This window comes from Saccopteryx leptura, chromosome 1 (genome assembly GCF_036850995.1).
Source record: "Saccopteryx leptura isolate mSacLep1 chromosome 1, mSacLep1_pri_phased_curated, whole genome shotgun sequence".
In the NCBI taxonomy this organism is placed as follows: domain Eukaryota; kingdom Metazoa; phylum Chordata; class Mammalia; order Chiroptera; family Emballonuridae; genus Saccopteryx; species Saccopteryx leptura.
This window is the reverse complement of record NC_089503.1, coordinates 389,100,941-389,117,987: the sequence shown is the minus strand read 5'-3', so window position 1 is coordinate 389,117,987 and position 17,047 is coordinate 389,100,941. Positions and strand designations below refer to the sequence as shown.

The 17,047-nt window shown below is 37.1% G+C and overlaps 1 protein-coding gene and 1 long non-coding RNA gene across 2 annotated transcripts in view; both read left to right on the top strand.

The window, feature by feature from the left end:
- The window catches only part of LOC136387791 (butyrophilin subfamily 1 member A1-like), a 330,439-nt gene that overhangs the window by 41,032 nt on the left and 272,360 nt on the right, over nucleotides 1-17,047 (top strand). The gene's annotated exons all lie outside the window — the stretch shown is intronic.
- Nucleotides 1-17,047, top strand: part of LOC136387793 (uncharacterized) — a 40,601-nt gene that overhangs the window by 23,533 nt on the left and 21 nt on the right. The window contains exon 7 of the long non-coding RNA XR_010748160.1: nucleotides 14,233-14,256. This is a non-coding gene — a long non-coding RNA (uncharacterized lncRNA). The remainder of the gene's footprint in view (nucleotides 1-14,232; nucleotides 14,257-17,047) is intronic.

Here is a 17,047-nt window from a genome sequence, read left to right as displayed (position 1 = left end):
ACATGACTGGACTTTGATATTATTATACTGAGTGAAATAAGTAAATCAGAAAGAGCTAAGAGCTCTGTGATTCCATACATAGCTGGGACACTAAATTAAACCTCAAGGATGAAATAGGAGAGCAGTGGTTACCAGGGGAGGAGGGACATGAAAAGGGACAAATATAAAGAGAGAAAGGATGACTTCACTTTGGGGGATGGATATGGAACTTAATCAATTGTCCAAATGTTGTGAAGTTGTTTGCCCCCAATCTATATATTCTAGTTGACCAATGTCACCCAGTTGAATTTAATCCTTTTAATAAAAAAATCTAAAATAAAATAAAATATTTTAAAAAATTTACAACATTCATTAAATATCTTTCAATTCTCCTATTTTTAAATATTTTAAAAATTTTTATTGAATTAATTGGGATGACCTTGGTTCATGAAGGTATGCAGCTCTCAGGTGCACAATTCTATCATACCCCATCTGCACGTGGCAGTGTGCTCACCACCCAGTCTCATATCCTTCTCTCACCCTTCTACTTATTTTCAACCATTGTGTCCCTACATGTCACATGGTATCTCTCAGTTGCAGTGATGATTTCAGTGGAATGAGTTTTCATGTTATACACTTTCATTTTTGGAATAGATGAGACTTGTGCACATAGCAGAAACCAACATTAGCGAATGTAACACTTTCTCTGCCTCTAGTTTACAGTCTGTAGAAAAGATGTCTCATTCACGTGTGCTTTCATACTTTTTCTCATTTAAGAGAAAGACTCAGTAAGGTCCAATGAGAAAGAGAATCTCTGTCAGAAATTTTGAATCCTGTCTCTGTCCTGAACTCAGCAACTATGATTACTAAGATATTCTCATTCAAGAATGAATAAAACCAGAATCTCCAATACAGTGTGGTTAATAACAAACCCCTGGAAAAAACATGGAGGACGCAGCCCCCAGACCCCTGACCCTGTGTCACTGGGAGGAGCTGTGTCAGTGCTCCTTCCACAGTGTGGTGGCCACTCTGCACGATGTCACTGCCACAGCTGTGAGACTCACTGATGTGTTTAAAGCATCCAACGACCATACTAAAGCTTACAAACAGAGTAACAGAAACATAAGTATTTCAAATAGACCAAGAATATATTTAGCTTTATCTGTGGTGGCCTCATGGGTAGAGCATGTACCTTGAACTCTGAGGTTGTCAGTTCCACCCTCGACTTGCCCAGAAAAGGCAAATAGGGCAAACAACATACAACTAAACTGAAGTAACTATGGGTCCATACACTATGTTCTTATCTCTCATTCCTTTCCTCAGTTATATTAATATATAAAATATTTTCAAAAATCAATTACTTTATACATTAAACAGCAATACAAATATTTTTTAAATTTTATACTATTTTACTGAATTAACACCCTTTTTTTCCTTTTTATTTATTGTAAAATACCAGTAGTCAATAGTGACCTCTGACCACTGTGTTTTGGGGCGGCATGTGTGATTTGGTGTGTGTGTGTGTGTTCATATGTAATTAACCTAATTTATATTTGAATTTATCAGGAAATTTAAAATCTCTTTGTGGCTGTTTCCCATGAAATTGACATTGACATTTTTTTCTTTTTCTTTTCTTTTTCAGAGGAATTTAACAGAAAATTAGGTAAAATTACTGATATTTTTTTACTTTTCATCCACTTGAAAACATCTGGTTTATTTCACTCTTTGCTCCCTTTTTATCCAGTGCCTTCCATAGGTCTGTCCTCCTCCTTGATTTCTCCTGTCCCTCCCACATGGTTCAGAGACATCACTTATTTCATTTGGGACTCTGTTGACTTCTTTTCTCTGTCTTTCATTTTTTCTGTATGTCTTAGTCATTTTACACAGCTATTTCCCAGTAAACTTTGGTTGCAGCAGTCAAGCAGAGAATTGTCACAGTTTCATTCATAATATTATGAAATGAAGGCTTCAAGCTGACAGATACACAGTGTTTAGTATATATAAATATAGATATAGATATCAAGATATTAGTGTATTTATAAACATATATATATATAGATAGATAGATATCTGTATGTATATGCGTGTGTTTTTGAAAAATGCCAAATAGGGTTTCTGTAAAATATTCTAAATTTGAGTGCCCATTTCTTTACAATAGATACTTCTTCAAAGTCTTTAGAGAACAGTCTCTGAAATCAGCATTTGTTGCCTCTGTCCATTGTGTCCTGAAAGCCAAGGTCATGATAAATACCTTGTATCATTCACTGGTCAGATGTGACAGAGTGTGGCATCCTTGTTCCACTGTCCTTGATCATATGACCAGTATTCAAAGCTTTCTAAATTTTTTACCCAATATTTCCAGCTCTTAGAAATATCCAAAATTGCTAGTTTGTTATTCTTTTGCCTTATTGTTGATACAGTTTACAAATGTCAAAGAGAACTTAACAATAAGCTGTTATCTGAAGGATGTAATACCTTAAGGTGAGGACAAAAGGAATAAAGCTTTGATCTCTACGTAATATGTGAAGGACACAAGAAAAAAATATTGACCATGATATATCTCAAAAAAAAAAAAAAAAGAACCTTAATGATTTAAATGTTAATAGTATCTTTTTTTAATGACAATTTATATTATATTTTTCTTTCCTTAGGAATGGTCTTTAGGAATATGGTCTTTGTACAGAGCAGATGTCATATGACGAGTGCAACATAAACGGTTTGGGAAAGATGGTTCCTCTACTGTAAATGTCCCCATCACAGCTGAAGTAATTGTCCCACGTATAAATACGTTTGCTTTTAGCCTGAAAATGGTGATAGTCTAGTGACAGGGGAACACTTAGTACTGCACATGCCAGAATTTCTGACCACACTCATCATTTTATTTCCTGACTTAGTGTCTTGAGCACAAGGAACAGGGGAGGAAAAACAGCATTGACTCCAATAGGTGAGGTGTCCTTTGGTTCCTCAGGGTTTCTACTTTCACAGACATGGGTCAGGTGTGCTTCAGAGTGAACTATGAAAGGGGCACATTTCTGTTCTCTTTCCTATCTGACATTGTGTTTACATATGGAATGACTTGTGTATTTCTTATTTTGCTTTTCAGTCAATCAAATTGCACAGGAAAAAAGTAAGTACCGATGATCTACTGCCCTGTCCTTCCCTTACCTGTACCTTATCCCCTGTCCTCTCTCTCAGGGACCAGCTACCTGTGTCTCAGTTATTGGTCCTCCCACTCTGATAACCACTTCATTTGCTCCTCAATTTCTCCAGTAAAAACCGCTATCTTTCCCTCATAGAAATTAAGGAGACAGAGGTTTGGTCAAATGAATATTATCACTAACATGTTTGCAAGTTTTGGTACATTTAAACTTTCTGACTGTAAGTTTCCTCAAGGACAGCTCAGGTCATTTGATTCTAAACCTCCCTTCTTCTTTGTTTTCATCTGATTCTCTTAGCTTCATTCAGACATGACTTAAACCAGAAACTCAGATACAATAAGGTTGCAAATTATTGATGACCACAAATGTTGTGAATAGACACACATAAGAAACAACTCCTGAGATCCTAAAGATGGCAGCGGAGTAAGCAGGTGTGCAGACTCCCAGCTTTCACCACGAAACTGGAATACAAATCAATTTAGAAACAAACAGCATGAAAAACCAACTCTGGACTACAAGAACAGCTCTCAAAAACCAAGGAACAAAGAAGAAGCCACAACAAACTTGGTAGGGAGTGCCAGAATCTCCCCTTCTTACAGGAACAAAGGGGGGGGTGAGGCTGAGAGCCCAGAGGGGCTCTCACTCCAGGAAAAAGAGCAGAAAATATAGCTCACAGCCACTTGCTTCTTAATGAGGGAGCGAGATGTTTTGAAAGGACAGGCTTTCAAGAGGAAGGGGGAGAGTGAAAGACAGATGATAAGGGGCAGAGGAATGCACGGGACAACATGAGAAGCTGACTCATCCAGTGCTGGAGGCGGCCATAGCTGAGGGAGGGGCTGATCCTTCCACAAAACAAGAATAAATTGCTTCTGGGGCATTGCTCCAGTTCCAATCAGCACAACAACACACAGCTGAAAACAGGAAGTGGGGAGGAGGGGCAGTAGATCTGGTCTCCATGGAGATCTGAGATACACCTCCCCCTATTGAAACTGAGAAAGCACCCTGCCCCCTGAGAGATTAATTGGTAGAAGAGGCCTTCAGTGTCTCTGTTATACCCACTGCATTCCTGGATACAGTTATAAATAAGCTTCCTGCTGAGATCAGTAAACAAGACTATCAGCTGTTAAGAAAAGAAACAAATCAAGACTTCAAAGTAGCCCAAATTGGAAAGTGGATTACAAATAATAGCTGATGACAACCCAAGAAGACAAGGAAATACCACACTTGAAAACTGGAGGCAGACAACACCAAGCCTAGACTCAACCAGCTCAAAAATCATAACACCCAAACACACACACATAATGCGGAGACAGAGAAGTGCAATCCAAATGAAACCACAAGGGAAACCTGCAGGAGATGAACTCAGTGATATGGAAATAACCAAACTTCCAGATGCAGAGTTCAAAATAATGACTGTAAGGATGCTAAAGGATCTTAGAACAACAATGGATGGTCATTACAAACACCTAAATAAAGTAATAGAAAGTATAGAAAAGGATATTGAAATATTAAAAAAGAATTAGTTGGACATGATAAATACAATATCAGAAATGAAGACCACAATGGAAAGAACTAAAAACAGGATGGATAGAACTGAGGATTGAATCAGTGAGTTGAAGAACAACTTGAATGAAGGCAAGAAAGCAGAGAAAAAAAAAGAAAAGAGACTCAAAATGTCTGAAGAAACTCTTAGAGAGCTCTGTGACAACATGAAGAGAAATAACATCCGCATCATAGAGGTTCCTGAAGAAGAAGAGAAAGAACAAGGGATAGAGGCTTTGTTCAAGCATATCATAGGTGAAAACTTCCCTAAATTATTGCAAGAGAAAATCACACAAGTTCAAGAAGCACAGAAAACTCCATTAAAGAGAAACCCAAAGAAACCTACACCAAGACACATCATAATTAAAATACCAAAGCTATGTGATAAAGAGAAAATATTAAAAGCTGCAAGAGAAAATAAAGCTATCACCTACAAAGGAGCACCCATAAGGATGACATCCAACTTCTCAATAGAAACACTTAAGGCCAGAAGGGAATGGCAAGAAATATTAAACGTAATGCAGAACAAGAACCTACAACCAAGACTACTTTATCTAGCAAGGCTATCATTTAAAGTTGATGGAGAAATAAAAAGCTTCCCAGAGAAAAAAAATCTTAATGAATTCATTACAACCAAACCAATGCTGCAGGAAGTGTTAAGGGGCCTGTTGTAAACAGATCAAAGTGGGAAAAGAATATAGCAAAAAAGGAATAGAGATTTAAAGAATAAAATGACAATAAACAACTACATTTCAATAATAACCTTAAATGTAAATAGATTAAATGATCTGATCAAAAGACATAGGGTAGCTACGTGGATAAGAAAACAGGACCCATACATATGCTGTCTACAAGAGACAAACTTTAAAACAAAAGATGCACATAGACTGAAGATAAAAGGATGGAAAAAAACATTTCATGCAAATGGAAATTTAAAAAAAGCAGGGGTAGCAATGCTTATATCAGACTAAATGGACTTGAAAACAAAAGATATAGTAAAAGATAAAGAAGGTCACTACATAATGATAAAGGGAGTAATCCAACAGGAAGATATAACTATTAAAAAATATCTATGCACCTAATATAGGAGTACCTAAATATATAAAGCAGACTTTGATGTATTTACAGGGCGAGATCAACAGCAATACTATAATTGTAGGGGATTTCAATATAACACAAATGTCATGAGGTAGATCCTCAAGAATGAAAATTAACAAAGAAACGGTAGACTTAAAGGACACATTAGATCAACACGATTTAATAGATATCTTCAGAACCTTTCACCCTAAAGCAGCAGAATATACATTCTTTTCAAGTGCTCATGGTACATTCTCTAGGATACACTACATGTTAGGGCACAAAAGTGGTCTCAACAAATTTAAGAAGATTGAAATCATATCAAGCACTGTCTCTGATCACAATGGCATGAAACTAGAAATGAACCACACCAGAAAAGCTTTAAAATTCTCAAACTCATGGAAACTAAATAGCAGGTTATTAAATAATGAATGGATTAAGAATGAGATCAAAGAAGAAATAATAAATTTCTAGAAAAGAAAGACAATGAGCATACAACAATTCAAAATTTATGGGACACAGAAAAAGCAGTCCTGAGAAGGAAGTTCATAACACTGCAGGCATACCTTAAGAAATGAGAAAAAGCTCAAATAAATAACGTAACCCTGCATCTAAAAGAACTAGTAAAAGAACAGCAAGTAAAGCTCAAATGTAGTAGAAAGAAGGAAATAATAAAGATCAGAGCAGAAATAAATGACATAGAGGCTAAAGAAACAATACAGAGGATCAATAAAACTAGGAGCTGGTTCTATGAAAAGGTAAATAAGATTGAGGAATCTTTAACTAGACTCACCAAAAAAAAAAAAAAAAGAGAAGGACTCAAATAAATAAAATTATAAATGAGAGCGGAGAAATAACTACTGACATAACAGAAATACAAATTATGGTAAGAAAATACTATGAAGAACTGTATGCCAAAAAACTAGACCACCTAGATGAAATGGACAAATTCCTTGAAACATACAATCTTCCAAAAATCAATTTGGAAGAATCAGATAACCTAAACAGACTGATTACACCAAATGAGATCGAAAGAATTATCAAAAAACTCCCAACAAAGAAAAGTCTGGGGCCTGATGGCTTCACAACTGAATTCTACCAAATATTCAAAGAACTAACTCCTATTCTTCTCAAGCTATTTAAAAATATTCAAGAGGAAGGAAGACTTCCAAACTCCTTTTATGAGACGAGCATAATTCTGATTCCAAAACCAGGCAAAGACAACACAAAGAAAGAAAATTATAGGCCAATACCACTGATGAATATAGATGCTAAAATCCTCAACAAAATATTAGCAAACTGGATCCAACAATATATGGAAAAAATCATACACCATGATCAAGTAGGATTTATTCTGGGGAGGCAAGGCTGGTACAATATTCTTAAATCAATCAATGTGATTCATCACATAAACAAAAGAAAGAGAAAAACCAAATGATAATTTCAATATATGCAGAAAAAAACATTTGATAAAATCCAGCACCTGTACATGATCAAAATTCTCAGCAAAGTGGGAATACAGGGAACATAACTCAACATGATAAAAGCCATCTATGACAAACCCACAGCCAACATTATACTCAATGGGCAAAAATTAAAAGCAATCTCCTTAAGATCAGGAACAAGTCAGAGGTGTCCCCTTTCACCACTCTTATTCAACAGAGTACTGGAAGTCCTAGCCACAGCAATCAAACAAGAAGAAGAAGCAAAAGGCATTCAGGTTGGAAAGAAAAGTTAAACTATCATTATTTGCAGATGATATGATACTGTATATAAAAAACCCTAAGGTCTCAGTCAAAAAACTACTGGACCTAATAAATGAATTCAGCAAAGTGGCAGAATATAAAATTAATACTCAATAATCAGAGGCATTTTTATGCACCAACAATGAACTGTCAGAAAAAGAAATTAAGGAAACGATCTCCTTCACTAATGCAACCAAAAAAATAAAGTACCTATGAGTAAATTTAGCCAAGGAGACTAAAGACTTGTACTCGGAAAATTATAAAGCATTGATAAAAGAAATTAACCAAGATACAAACAAGTGGAAGCATATACCATGCTCATGGTTAGGAAGAATAAACATCATTAAAATGTCTATATTACCCAAAGAAATCTATAAATTAAAAGCAATACCAATTAAAATAACAATAACATACTTCAAAGATATAGATCACATATTCCAAAAATTTATATGGAACCAAAAAAGAACACGAAAAGCCTCAGCAATCTTAAAAAAGAAGAACAAAGTGGGAGGTATCACACTTCCTGATATCAAGTTATACTACAAGGCCAATTTACTCAAAACAGCCTGGTACTGGCGTAAGAACAGGCATATAGATCAATGGAACAGAACTGAGAACCCAGAAATGAACCCACAGCTCTATGGACAACTGGTATTTGACAAAGAAGGTAAGGAAATACAATGGAGTAAAGACAGCCTCTTTAACAAATGGTGTTGGGAAAATTGGACAGCTACCTGCAAAAAAAAAATGAAACTAGACCACCAGCTTACACCATTCACAAAAATAAACTCAAAATGGATAAAAGACTTAAATGTAAGCCGTGAAACCATAAGCATCTTACAAGAAAACATAGGCATTAAGCAGTCTGACATCTCTCAGAGCAATATATTTGCTGATTTATCTTTAAGGGAAGTGATATAAAAGACAGAATAAACAAATGAGACTATATCAAACTAGAAAGCTTTTGCACAGCTAAAGACAATAAGAACAGAATAAAAAGACAAAGTACATAATGGGAGAACTTATTTGACAATATGTCTGATAAGGGATTAATAACAAAAATTTATAAAGAACTTGTAAATCTCAACACCAAAAAGACAAACAATCCATTCAAAAAATGGGAGAAAGAAATGAACAGACACTTCTCGAAAGAGGACATACAGATGGCCAATAGGCATAAGAAAAAATGCTCAACATTGCTAATCGTTAGAGAAATGCAAATGAAAACCACAATGAGATATCACCTCACAGCAGTCAGAATGGCGCTCATCAACAAAACAACACAGAATAAGTTGGCGAGGATGAGGAGAAAAGGGAACCCTCCTGCATTGCCGGTGGGAATGAAGACTGGTGCAGCCTCTGTGGAAAACAGTATGGAGATTCCTCAAAAAATTAAAAATCGAACTGCCTTTTGACCCAGCTATCTCACTTTTAGGAATATACCTTAAGAACACCGTAGCACTGTTCCAACAGGATAAATGCACCCCCATGTCTATGGCAGCATTGTTCACAATAGCGAAGATCTGGAAACAGCCCAAATGTCCATCAGAGGACAAGTGGATTAAAAGCTTTGGTACATATATACTATGGAATACTACTCAGCTATAAGAAATTATGACATCGGGTCATTTACAATAACATGGATGGACCTTGATAACATTATATGGAGTGAAATAAGTAAATCAGAAAAAACTAAGAAGTATATGAATCCATATATAAAATGGGACATAAAAATGAGACTCAGAGACATAGACAAGAATGTGATGGTAACGAGGGGGGGGTGAGGAAGGAGAGAGAGGGTGTAGGAGGGAGGGGAGGGGCACAAAAAAAAAACAGATAGAAGGGGACGGAGGACAACTTGACTCTGGGTGAGGGGTATGAAGCATAATGAAATGTCATAATAATCTGGACATGTTTTCTCTCAACATATGTACCCTGATTTATTAATGTCACTGCATTAAATTTAATAGTAATAAAAAAGCAAACAAACAAAAAACATATTCAGTGACACGGAGAGCAACTGATTTGAAAAATATGGAAATAAAATTTTGTTTTTATTATAAAAAACAAACAAAAATAAAAACTATCCTTCATAGATGAAAGTAAATGAAAGACATTTCCAAAAAAAAAGAAAAAGAACTGACTCTTGTGTCTATCAGGAATAGCAGTTTCTCAGTAACTCTTGTATATTAGTTCTAGCAGCTTTGTACCATGAAGGAACTGCAATTAGAAATGAATGCAAACATATATAGAAGTATAAAAAGACTATAGTAAATAGGGCAAATATTTCATCGTGGTCCACATTGAGTGAAATGGAATCAAGAATATTTTTATTAAATAATCTCCAGATTTTTATAAATATGAAAAATTTATTAAGTAAAACAATTCTATTCTATTTTAAATTGTTTTAAATATTTATTCAATTTATTGATGTAATAATAGTTAATAAAACAGTGCAGATCTGAGGTGAACCATTCTATCACACATCATGTGTACCTGGCCGTGTGTTCACCTCCCAGTCACCTTTTTATATGTTTTAAATTTTCTGTCATGATATGACACATGCTATTTTTATAATTGTAGTGATGCTTTAAGTAAAATTGATTTTCAAGGCATTTTCTTTATTTATGGAACATATGAGACTTGGCCACCTTGCAGAAACAACATTAGAAGATGTAGGGCATTCGCTTCCTTTTCTTCACGGTGTGTAGAGATCCTGTCTCACTCACGTGAGCTATTCATTTCTCGATTAAGGGAAAAGCTCAGTAAAGTCCAGTGAGGAGCAGAATGTTTGTCAGAGAATCCCACTCCTTTCTCTCTCCTGAATTCAACTCCCAGGAGTATGAAGATATTCTTCATTCAGAAATGAGGAAAAACAGAATCTCCAATACAGTGTGGTTAACAACCAACCTGTGGACAAAAACATGGGAGACGCAGCCCCCAGACCCCTGACCCTGTGTCACTGGGAGGAGCTGTGTGTCAGTGCTCCTTCCACAGTGTGGTGGCCACTCTGCACGATGTCGCTGCCGCAGCAGTGAGACTCACTGATGTGTTTAAAAGCATCCAATGAGCATACTAAAATTTACAAACAGAGTTTCTGAAACATAAGAATTTCGAATAGACCAAAAATATTTCAGCCTAGCCTGTGGTGGCCCCATGGATAGAGTGTGGACCTGGAACACTGAGGTTGCCAGTATGACCCTGGACTTGCCCGGGCACGGCACCCAGGGCAGCAGCTACAGCTACACTGAAGCAGCCATGAGTCCATAGCTTTCCTCCTGCCTGCCATTCTTTCTCTATGTAATATTAACATATAATATACATTTAGAAAATAATTACTTTAATAAATTAAACAGAAAATCTAGTATTTTTAAAATTTTATATTATTCTACAAAATTACCTCCCCTTTCCACCATTTACTGACTATAGAACACCTGTGGATGATAATGAGCTTTATTCTACTGTGTAGTTGTGTATTTTTGGGAGGGGAACATGTGTGATTTGACATGTGTTTCTGTGTTCATCTGAAGTTATCCTAAATTTAAATTTGAATTTGTAAGTATATTTCAATCTCTTTGTGGTTACTAGAAATTAAATTGACATTGACTTTTGTATTTCTTTTTCAGCACAAGTTCTGCAAATAATGGGTAAAATTACTGATATTCCTTCACTCTTGATCCACATGAAACATCTGGTTTATTTCTCTCGTTCACATCTCCAGCCCTTTAATCCAAGGGCTCTAGGTTGGCCTGTCCTCCTCCTAAGAGTCTACTGTTCCTCCCCCCAATATTGAGACGGTCCTTCTCCTAATTGGAACTCTGTCCATTTCTGTTTCCTACCTTCCCTCCTTTCTCTTCCTTCTTTGTCATTTTACACAAGTGTTTCCCTGTAAACATTGGCTGCTCTGTCTTGAAGTAAATTGTCACAGTTTCATTAATACATTGGTGAGATGAAAGGGGTTAAGCTGACAGAATCATGAATTTTAATATATACATATATTACAGGTTTATATTAGGATGTATAGATAAATACATGTGTATGTATTTCTGGGAAATATTCAAACTTGAGATCTCTGTCAAGTATGACAAGTTTGAAGCCCAATATTATGCAATTACTACTTCTCCAATCCCTTCAGAGAAATAACTACAAACTGTCAGCATTCAGTGTCTCTCTCCATTGTCTTTTCAAAGTCTGTGTCATGATAAATACCTTGTATCATTCACTGGTCAGATGTGACAGAGTGAGGCGTCCCTCTTCCACTGTCCTTGATCATATGACCCGGGTGTTCCAAGTTAACTAAATATTTTACTTAATTATTTCATACAATATAAAATATCTAACCATTCTTGAATTTCATTCTTTGACATTATGTTGACACCGATATCACATGACAAAATGTATTTAAAATGAATACAATTTTCAGACAGATGAAGTATCTTAAGACAAGTGGTTCATCTTGTCTTAAGACTGGTTCATTTTTGACCTGTACTTTTTATGTGAAGGGTGCAATTGATTGTGATATTTCACAGTAAAGAAAACTTCATCATTCAAAGCTGAATGTTTTCTTTTTTAGTGACTATTCCAATTTTCTTTATTTCCTTGGTATTGATGTTTAAGATAATATGAGTCTGACCTCCTTCCTCCTGCCTCTCATCCCTTGTCTAAATAATATTAATAACTATATTATTTTTAAAAAGAGAATTATATTATAAATTAAATAGCAAAAAATATTTTTACATTTTTATATTATTTTACTAATTTAACACCCTTTTCCTCCATTGTATTTACTGTAAAATGCCAGTGGTCAATAGTGTCCTCTAAGCCACTGTTTTTGGGGAGGCATGTGTGATTTGGGTGTGTGTGTGTGTGTTCATTTGAAATTAACCAAATTTTATATTTGAATTTATCAGTAAATTTGAATTCTATTTGTGGTTGTTTCTCATGAAATTGACATTTTCTTTTCTTTTTCAGAGGATTTTAAGAGAGAATTAGGTAAAATTACTGATATATTTTTACATTATTTCACTTGAAAAAACATCTGTTTTATTTCTCTCTTTGACATTTCCGGCCTTTTATCCAAGTTCCTTCCGTTGGTCTGTCCTCCTCCTCAGCGTCTGCTGTCCCTCCAACATGATTCTGAGACAGCACCTCCTTCATTGGGGACTCTGTTGATCTCTGTTTCCCTGTGTTTCATCCTTTCCTGTATCTCTTTCTCATTTGACCCAGCTATTTCCCTGTAAACTGTGGCTGCAGCTGTCAAGCAGAGAATTGTCCCAGTTTCATTCAGAATTTGGTGAGATAAAAGGCTTCAAACTGACAGACACACAGTGTTTAGTATATACAGATATACATATAGACATACAGATATTAGTTTACATATAAGCATATATAGATATCTGTGTGTGTATGTGTGTGTTTTTGTAAAATGCCAAACTGAGGACTTTATTCAAATTTTCTAAATATGAGTGTCCATTCCTATGCAATGGATACCTCTCCAAACCTTTCAGAGAACAGTCTTTGAAATCATCATTTGGTGCCACTGTTCATTGTCTTTCCACAGGCTGTGTCATGATAAATACCTGACATCATTCACTGGTCAGATGTGAGAGAGTGGGGTGTCCCTCTTCCACTGTCCGTGGTCATATGACCCAGTGTTTGAAGCTTTTAAGTATTTTACCAATTCTTTGAACTTTTTAAAATATCCAAACATGGCAGTTTCTTATTCTTTCTCAGTATTGTTGACACAGTTTACATATGCCAAACAGCACTTAACAATAAGCAATTTTCTGAAGGATGTAATATCTTAAGGTGAGGTCACAAGTAATAAATATCTGATCTCTACGTAATTAGTGAAGAACACAAGAAAACAATATTGACTATGATATATCTAACAAAAAAGAACCTTAATCATTCAAACCTTAATAGTATCTTTTACTAATGACAATTTAAATTATATTTTTGTTTTATTAGAAATGGTGTTTAGATATATATCCCTCTAATGCAGTGGTCCCCAACCCCCAGGCCGCAGACTGGTACCGGTTCGTGAGCCTTTTGGTATCGGTCTGCAGAGGAAGAATAAATAACTTACATTATATCTGTTTTATTTATATTTAGGTCTGAACTATGTTTTACTTTTAAAAAATGACCAGATTCCTTCTGTTATATTTGTTTAAGACTCACTCTTGACGATTGTCTCGGTCATGTGATACATTTATCATTCCCAAACTAAAGGCTGGTCTGTGAAAATATTTTAGAATTAAACTGGTCCGTGGCCCAAAAAATGATGAGGACCACTGCTCTAATGTACAGAGCAGATGTCATATGACTAATGCAACATAAACAGTTTGGGACAGATGTTGCCTCTACTGTACACGTGCCCATCACTGCTGAAGTAAATGTCCCACATGTGAATATGTTTGTTTTTAACCTGAAAATGGCAGTAGTCCAGTGACAGGGGACAGTTAGTATTGCACAAGTCAGAATTTCAGTCCACACTTATCATTTCATTTCCTGACTTAGTTTCCTGTGCACAGGGACAGGGGAGGGAGAACAGCACTGACTCTGATGGGTGAGGTGTCCTTTGGAACCTCAGGGTTCCTCATTCACAGACATGGGTCCCTGTGTACTCCACAGTGAACTAGTAAATGGGGCCCATTTCTGTTCTCCTTCCTCCCTGATATTCTGTTTTTACTTGGAATGAATGTCTTTTTCATTTCTTCTTTTCTTTTCAGCCGAGCAAAGTGCACAGGAAAAAGGTAAGTACCGATGATCTACTGCCCTGTCCTCCCTCACCTGTCTCTCAACCCCTGTCCTCTCTCTCAGGGACCAGCTACCTGTGTCTCAGTTCTCGATCCTCCCACTCTGATAACCACTTCATTTTCTACTCAATTTCTCCGATTATTACCGCGGTCGTTGCCTTGTTGAAATTAAGGAGACAGAGACTTTTGGTCAAATGAATATTATCACTAACATATTTGCAAGTATTGGTATTTTTAAAGTTTCTGAGTATAAGTTTTCTCAAGGACAGCTCAGGTCATTTGATTCTAAATCCCCCTTCTTCTTTCTCTTCATCTGATTCACTCAGTTACATTTAGATATGACTTAAAACAGAAACTCAGATACAATAAGGTTGTGAATTAATTGATGGCCACAAATATTGTGAATAGAGGCACATAAGGACCAACTCCTGTGTTTATCTGGGAGAGCAGTTTCTCAGTAACTCTTCTGTATTAGTTTTAGCAGATTTATACAATGAAGAAACAGCAATTAGAAATGAATGCATACATAGATAGAAGCATAAAAAGACTATAGTAAATAGGGCAAATATTTCATCGTGGTCCATGTAGAGTGAATAGGAATCAAGAATATTTTAATTAGCCCTGGGCGGTTTGCTCAGTGGTAGAGCGTCGGCCTGGCATGCAGGAGTCCCGGGTTCGATTCCCGGCCAGGGCACATAGGAGAAGCGCCCATTTGCTTCTCCACCCCCCGCTCCTTCCTCTCTGTCTCTCTTTTCCCCTCCTGCAGCCAAGGCTCCATTGAAGCAAAGTTGGCCCGGGCTCTGAGGATGGCTTCCTGTCCTCTGCCTCAGGTGCTACAATGGCTCTGGTTGTGACAGAGCAATGCCCCAGAGGGGCAGAGCATCGCCCCCTGTTGGGCATGCTGGGTGGATCCCGGTAGGGCGTATGCGGGAGTCTATCTGTCTGCCTCCCCATTTCCAGCTTCAGAAAAATAAAAAAATTAAAAAAAATTTAAAAAAGAATATTTCTTCAGCCTTTTGGCTAAGTTCAAATGTAGTATCTGTTTTATCAGTTTAAAAAAGAATTGGCCCTGGCCGGTTGGCTCAGCGGTAGAGCGTCGGCCTAGCGTGCGGAGGACCCGGGTTCAATTCCCGGCCAGGGCACACAGGAGAAGCGCCCATTTGCTTCTCCACACCTCCGCCGTGCTTTCCTCTCTGTCTCTCTCTTCCCCTCCCGCAGCCAAGGCTCCACTGGAGCAAAGATGGCCCGGGCGCTGGGGATGGCACTGTGGCCTCTGCCTCAGGCGCTAGAGTGGCTCTGGTCGCAACATGGCGACGCCCAGGATGGGCAGAGCATCGCCCCCTGGTGGGCAGAGCTTCGCCCCATGGTGGGCGTGCCGGGTGGATCCCGGTCGGGTGCATGCGGGAGTCTGTCTGACTGTCTCTCCCTGTTTCCAGCTTCAGAAAAATGAAAAAAAAAAAAAAAGAATATTTTAATTAAAGAACCTCCAGAATATTTAAAAATATAACACAATTTATTCAATAAAATTCTTCTCTTTTATTTTAAATTGTTATAAATATTTATTGAGGTAATAGTGGTTAATAAAACTGTGCAGATCAGAGGTGAACAATTCTATAATACATTACATGTACATGGCAGTGTGTTCACCACCCAGTCACATATCTTTCTGTCACCTTTTTATATGTTTTAAATATTTATGTCATCACATGTCAGATGGTATTTTTATAATTGTAGTGATGATTTCAGTAAAATCGATTTTCAAGGCATTTTCTTTATTTATGGAAGATCTGAGACTGGGCCAGCTTGCAGAAACAACATTTGAAAATGTAGGATATTCGCTTCCTTTTTGTCACAGTGTGTAGAGAACTTGTCTCACTCACATGAGTCGAGATACTCTTTTCTCGATTAAGGGGAAAAAAGCTCAGTAAGGTCCAGTGAAAAACTGAATCTCATTCAGAGAATCCCACTCCTTTCTCTCTCCTGAATTCAACTCCCAGGAGTATTAAGATGTTCTTCATTCAGAAATAAAGAAAAATAGAATCTCCAATACAGAGTGGTTAACAACCAACCCGTGGACAAAAACACGGAGGACGCAGCCCCCAGACCCCTGACCCTGTGTCACTGGGAGGAGCTGTGTGTCAGTGCTCCTTCCACAGTGTGGTGGCCACTCTGCACTATGTCGCTGCCACAGCAGTGAGACTCACTGATGTTATTAAAAGCATCCAATGACCATACTAAAGCTAACAAACAGAGTAACAGAAACATGAATATTTCAAATAGACCAAGAATACTTTCAGCCTAGCCTGTGGTGACCCGGTGGACAGAGCATGGACCTGCACCTCTGGGCTTGTCAGTTGGACCCTGGACTTGCCCAAACTCGGCAAACAGGGCAGCAGCTACAGCTACAGTGAAGCAGCTATGAGTCCACATGCTTCCGTCCCACCTCTCATCCCTTCTCTATGTAACATTAATAAACAAATTTTTTTCAAAAAACAATTATTTTATAAACAGCAAAACTAATATTTTTAAGTATTATATTATTTTATTAAATTGACTCCCTTTTCCAGCTTTATGTTGGCTGTAGAACACCTGAGGACGACAGTGAGCCCTGACCATTGGGGGATGCGTGTTTGGCAGGGTGGTGTCTGATATCTTGTGTCTTTGTGTGTTTATCTGAAATGTGGTCAGGTTCATTTTAAATTTAAATAATCTGTAAATTTGAATTATCTTTCTGGTTGCTTCCCATGAAATTGACATTGACTTTCTCTCCCTCTCTTTTTTATTCCAG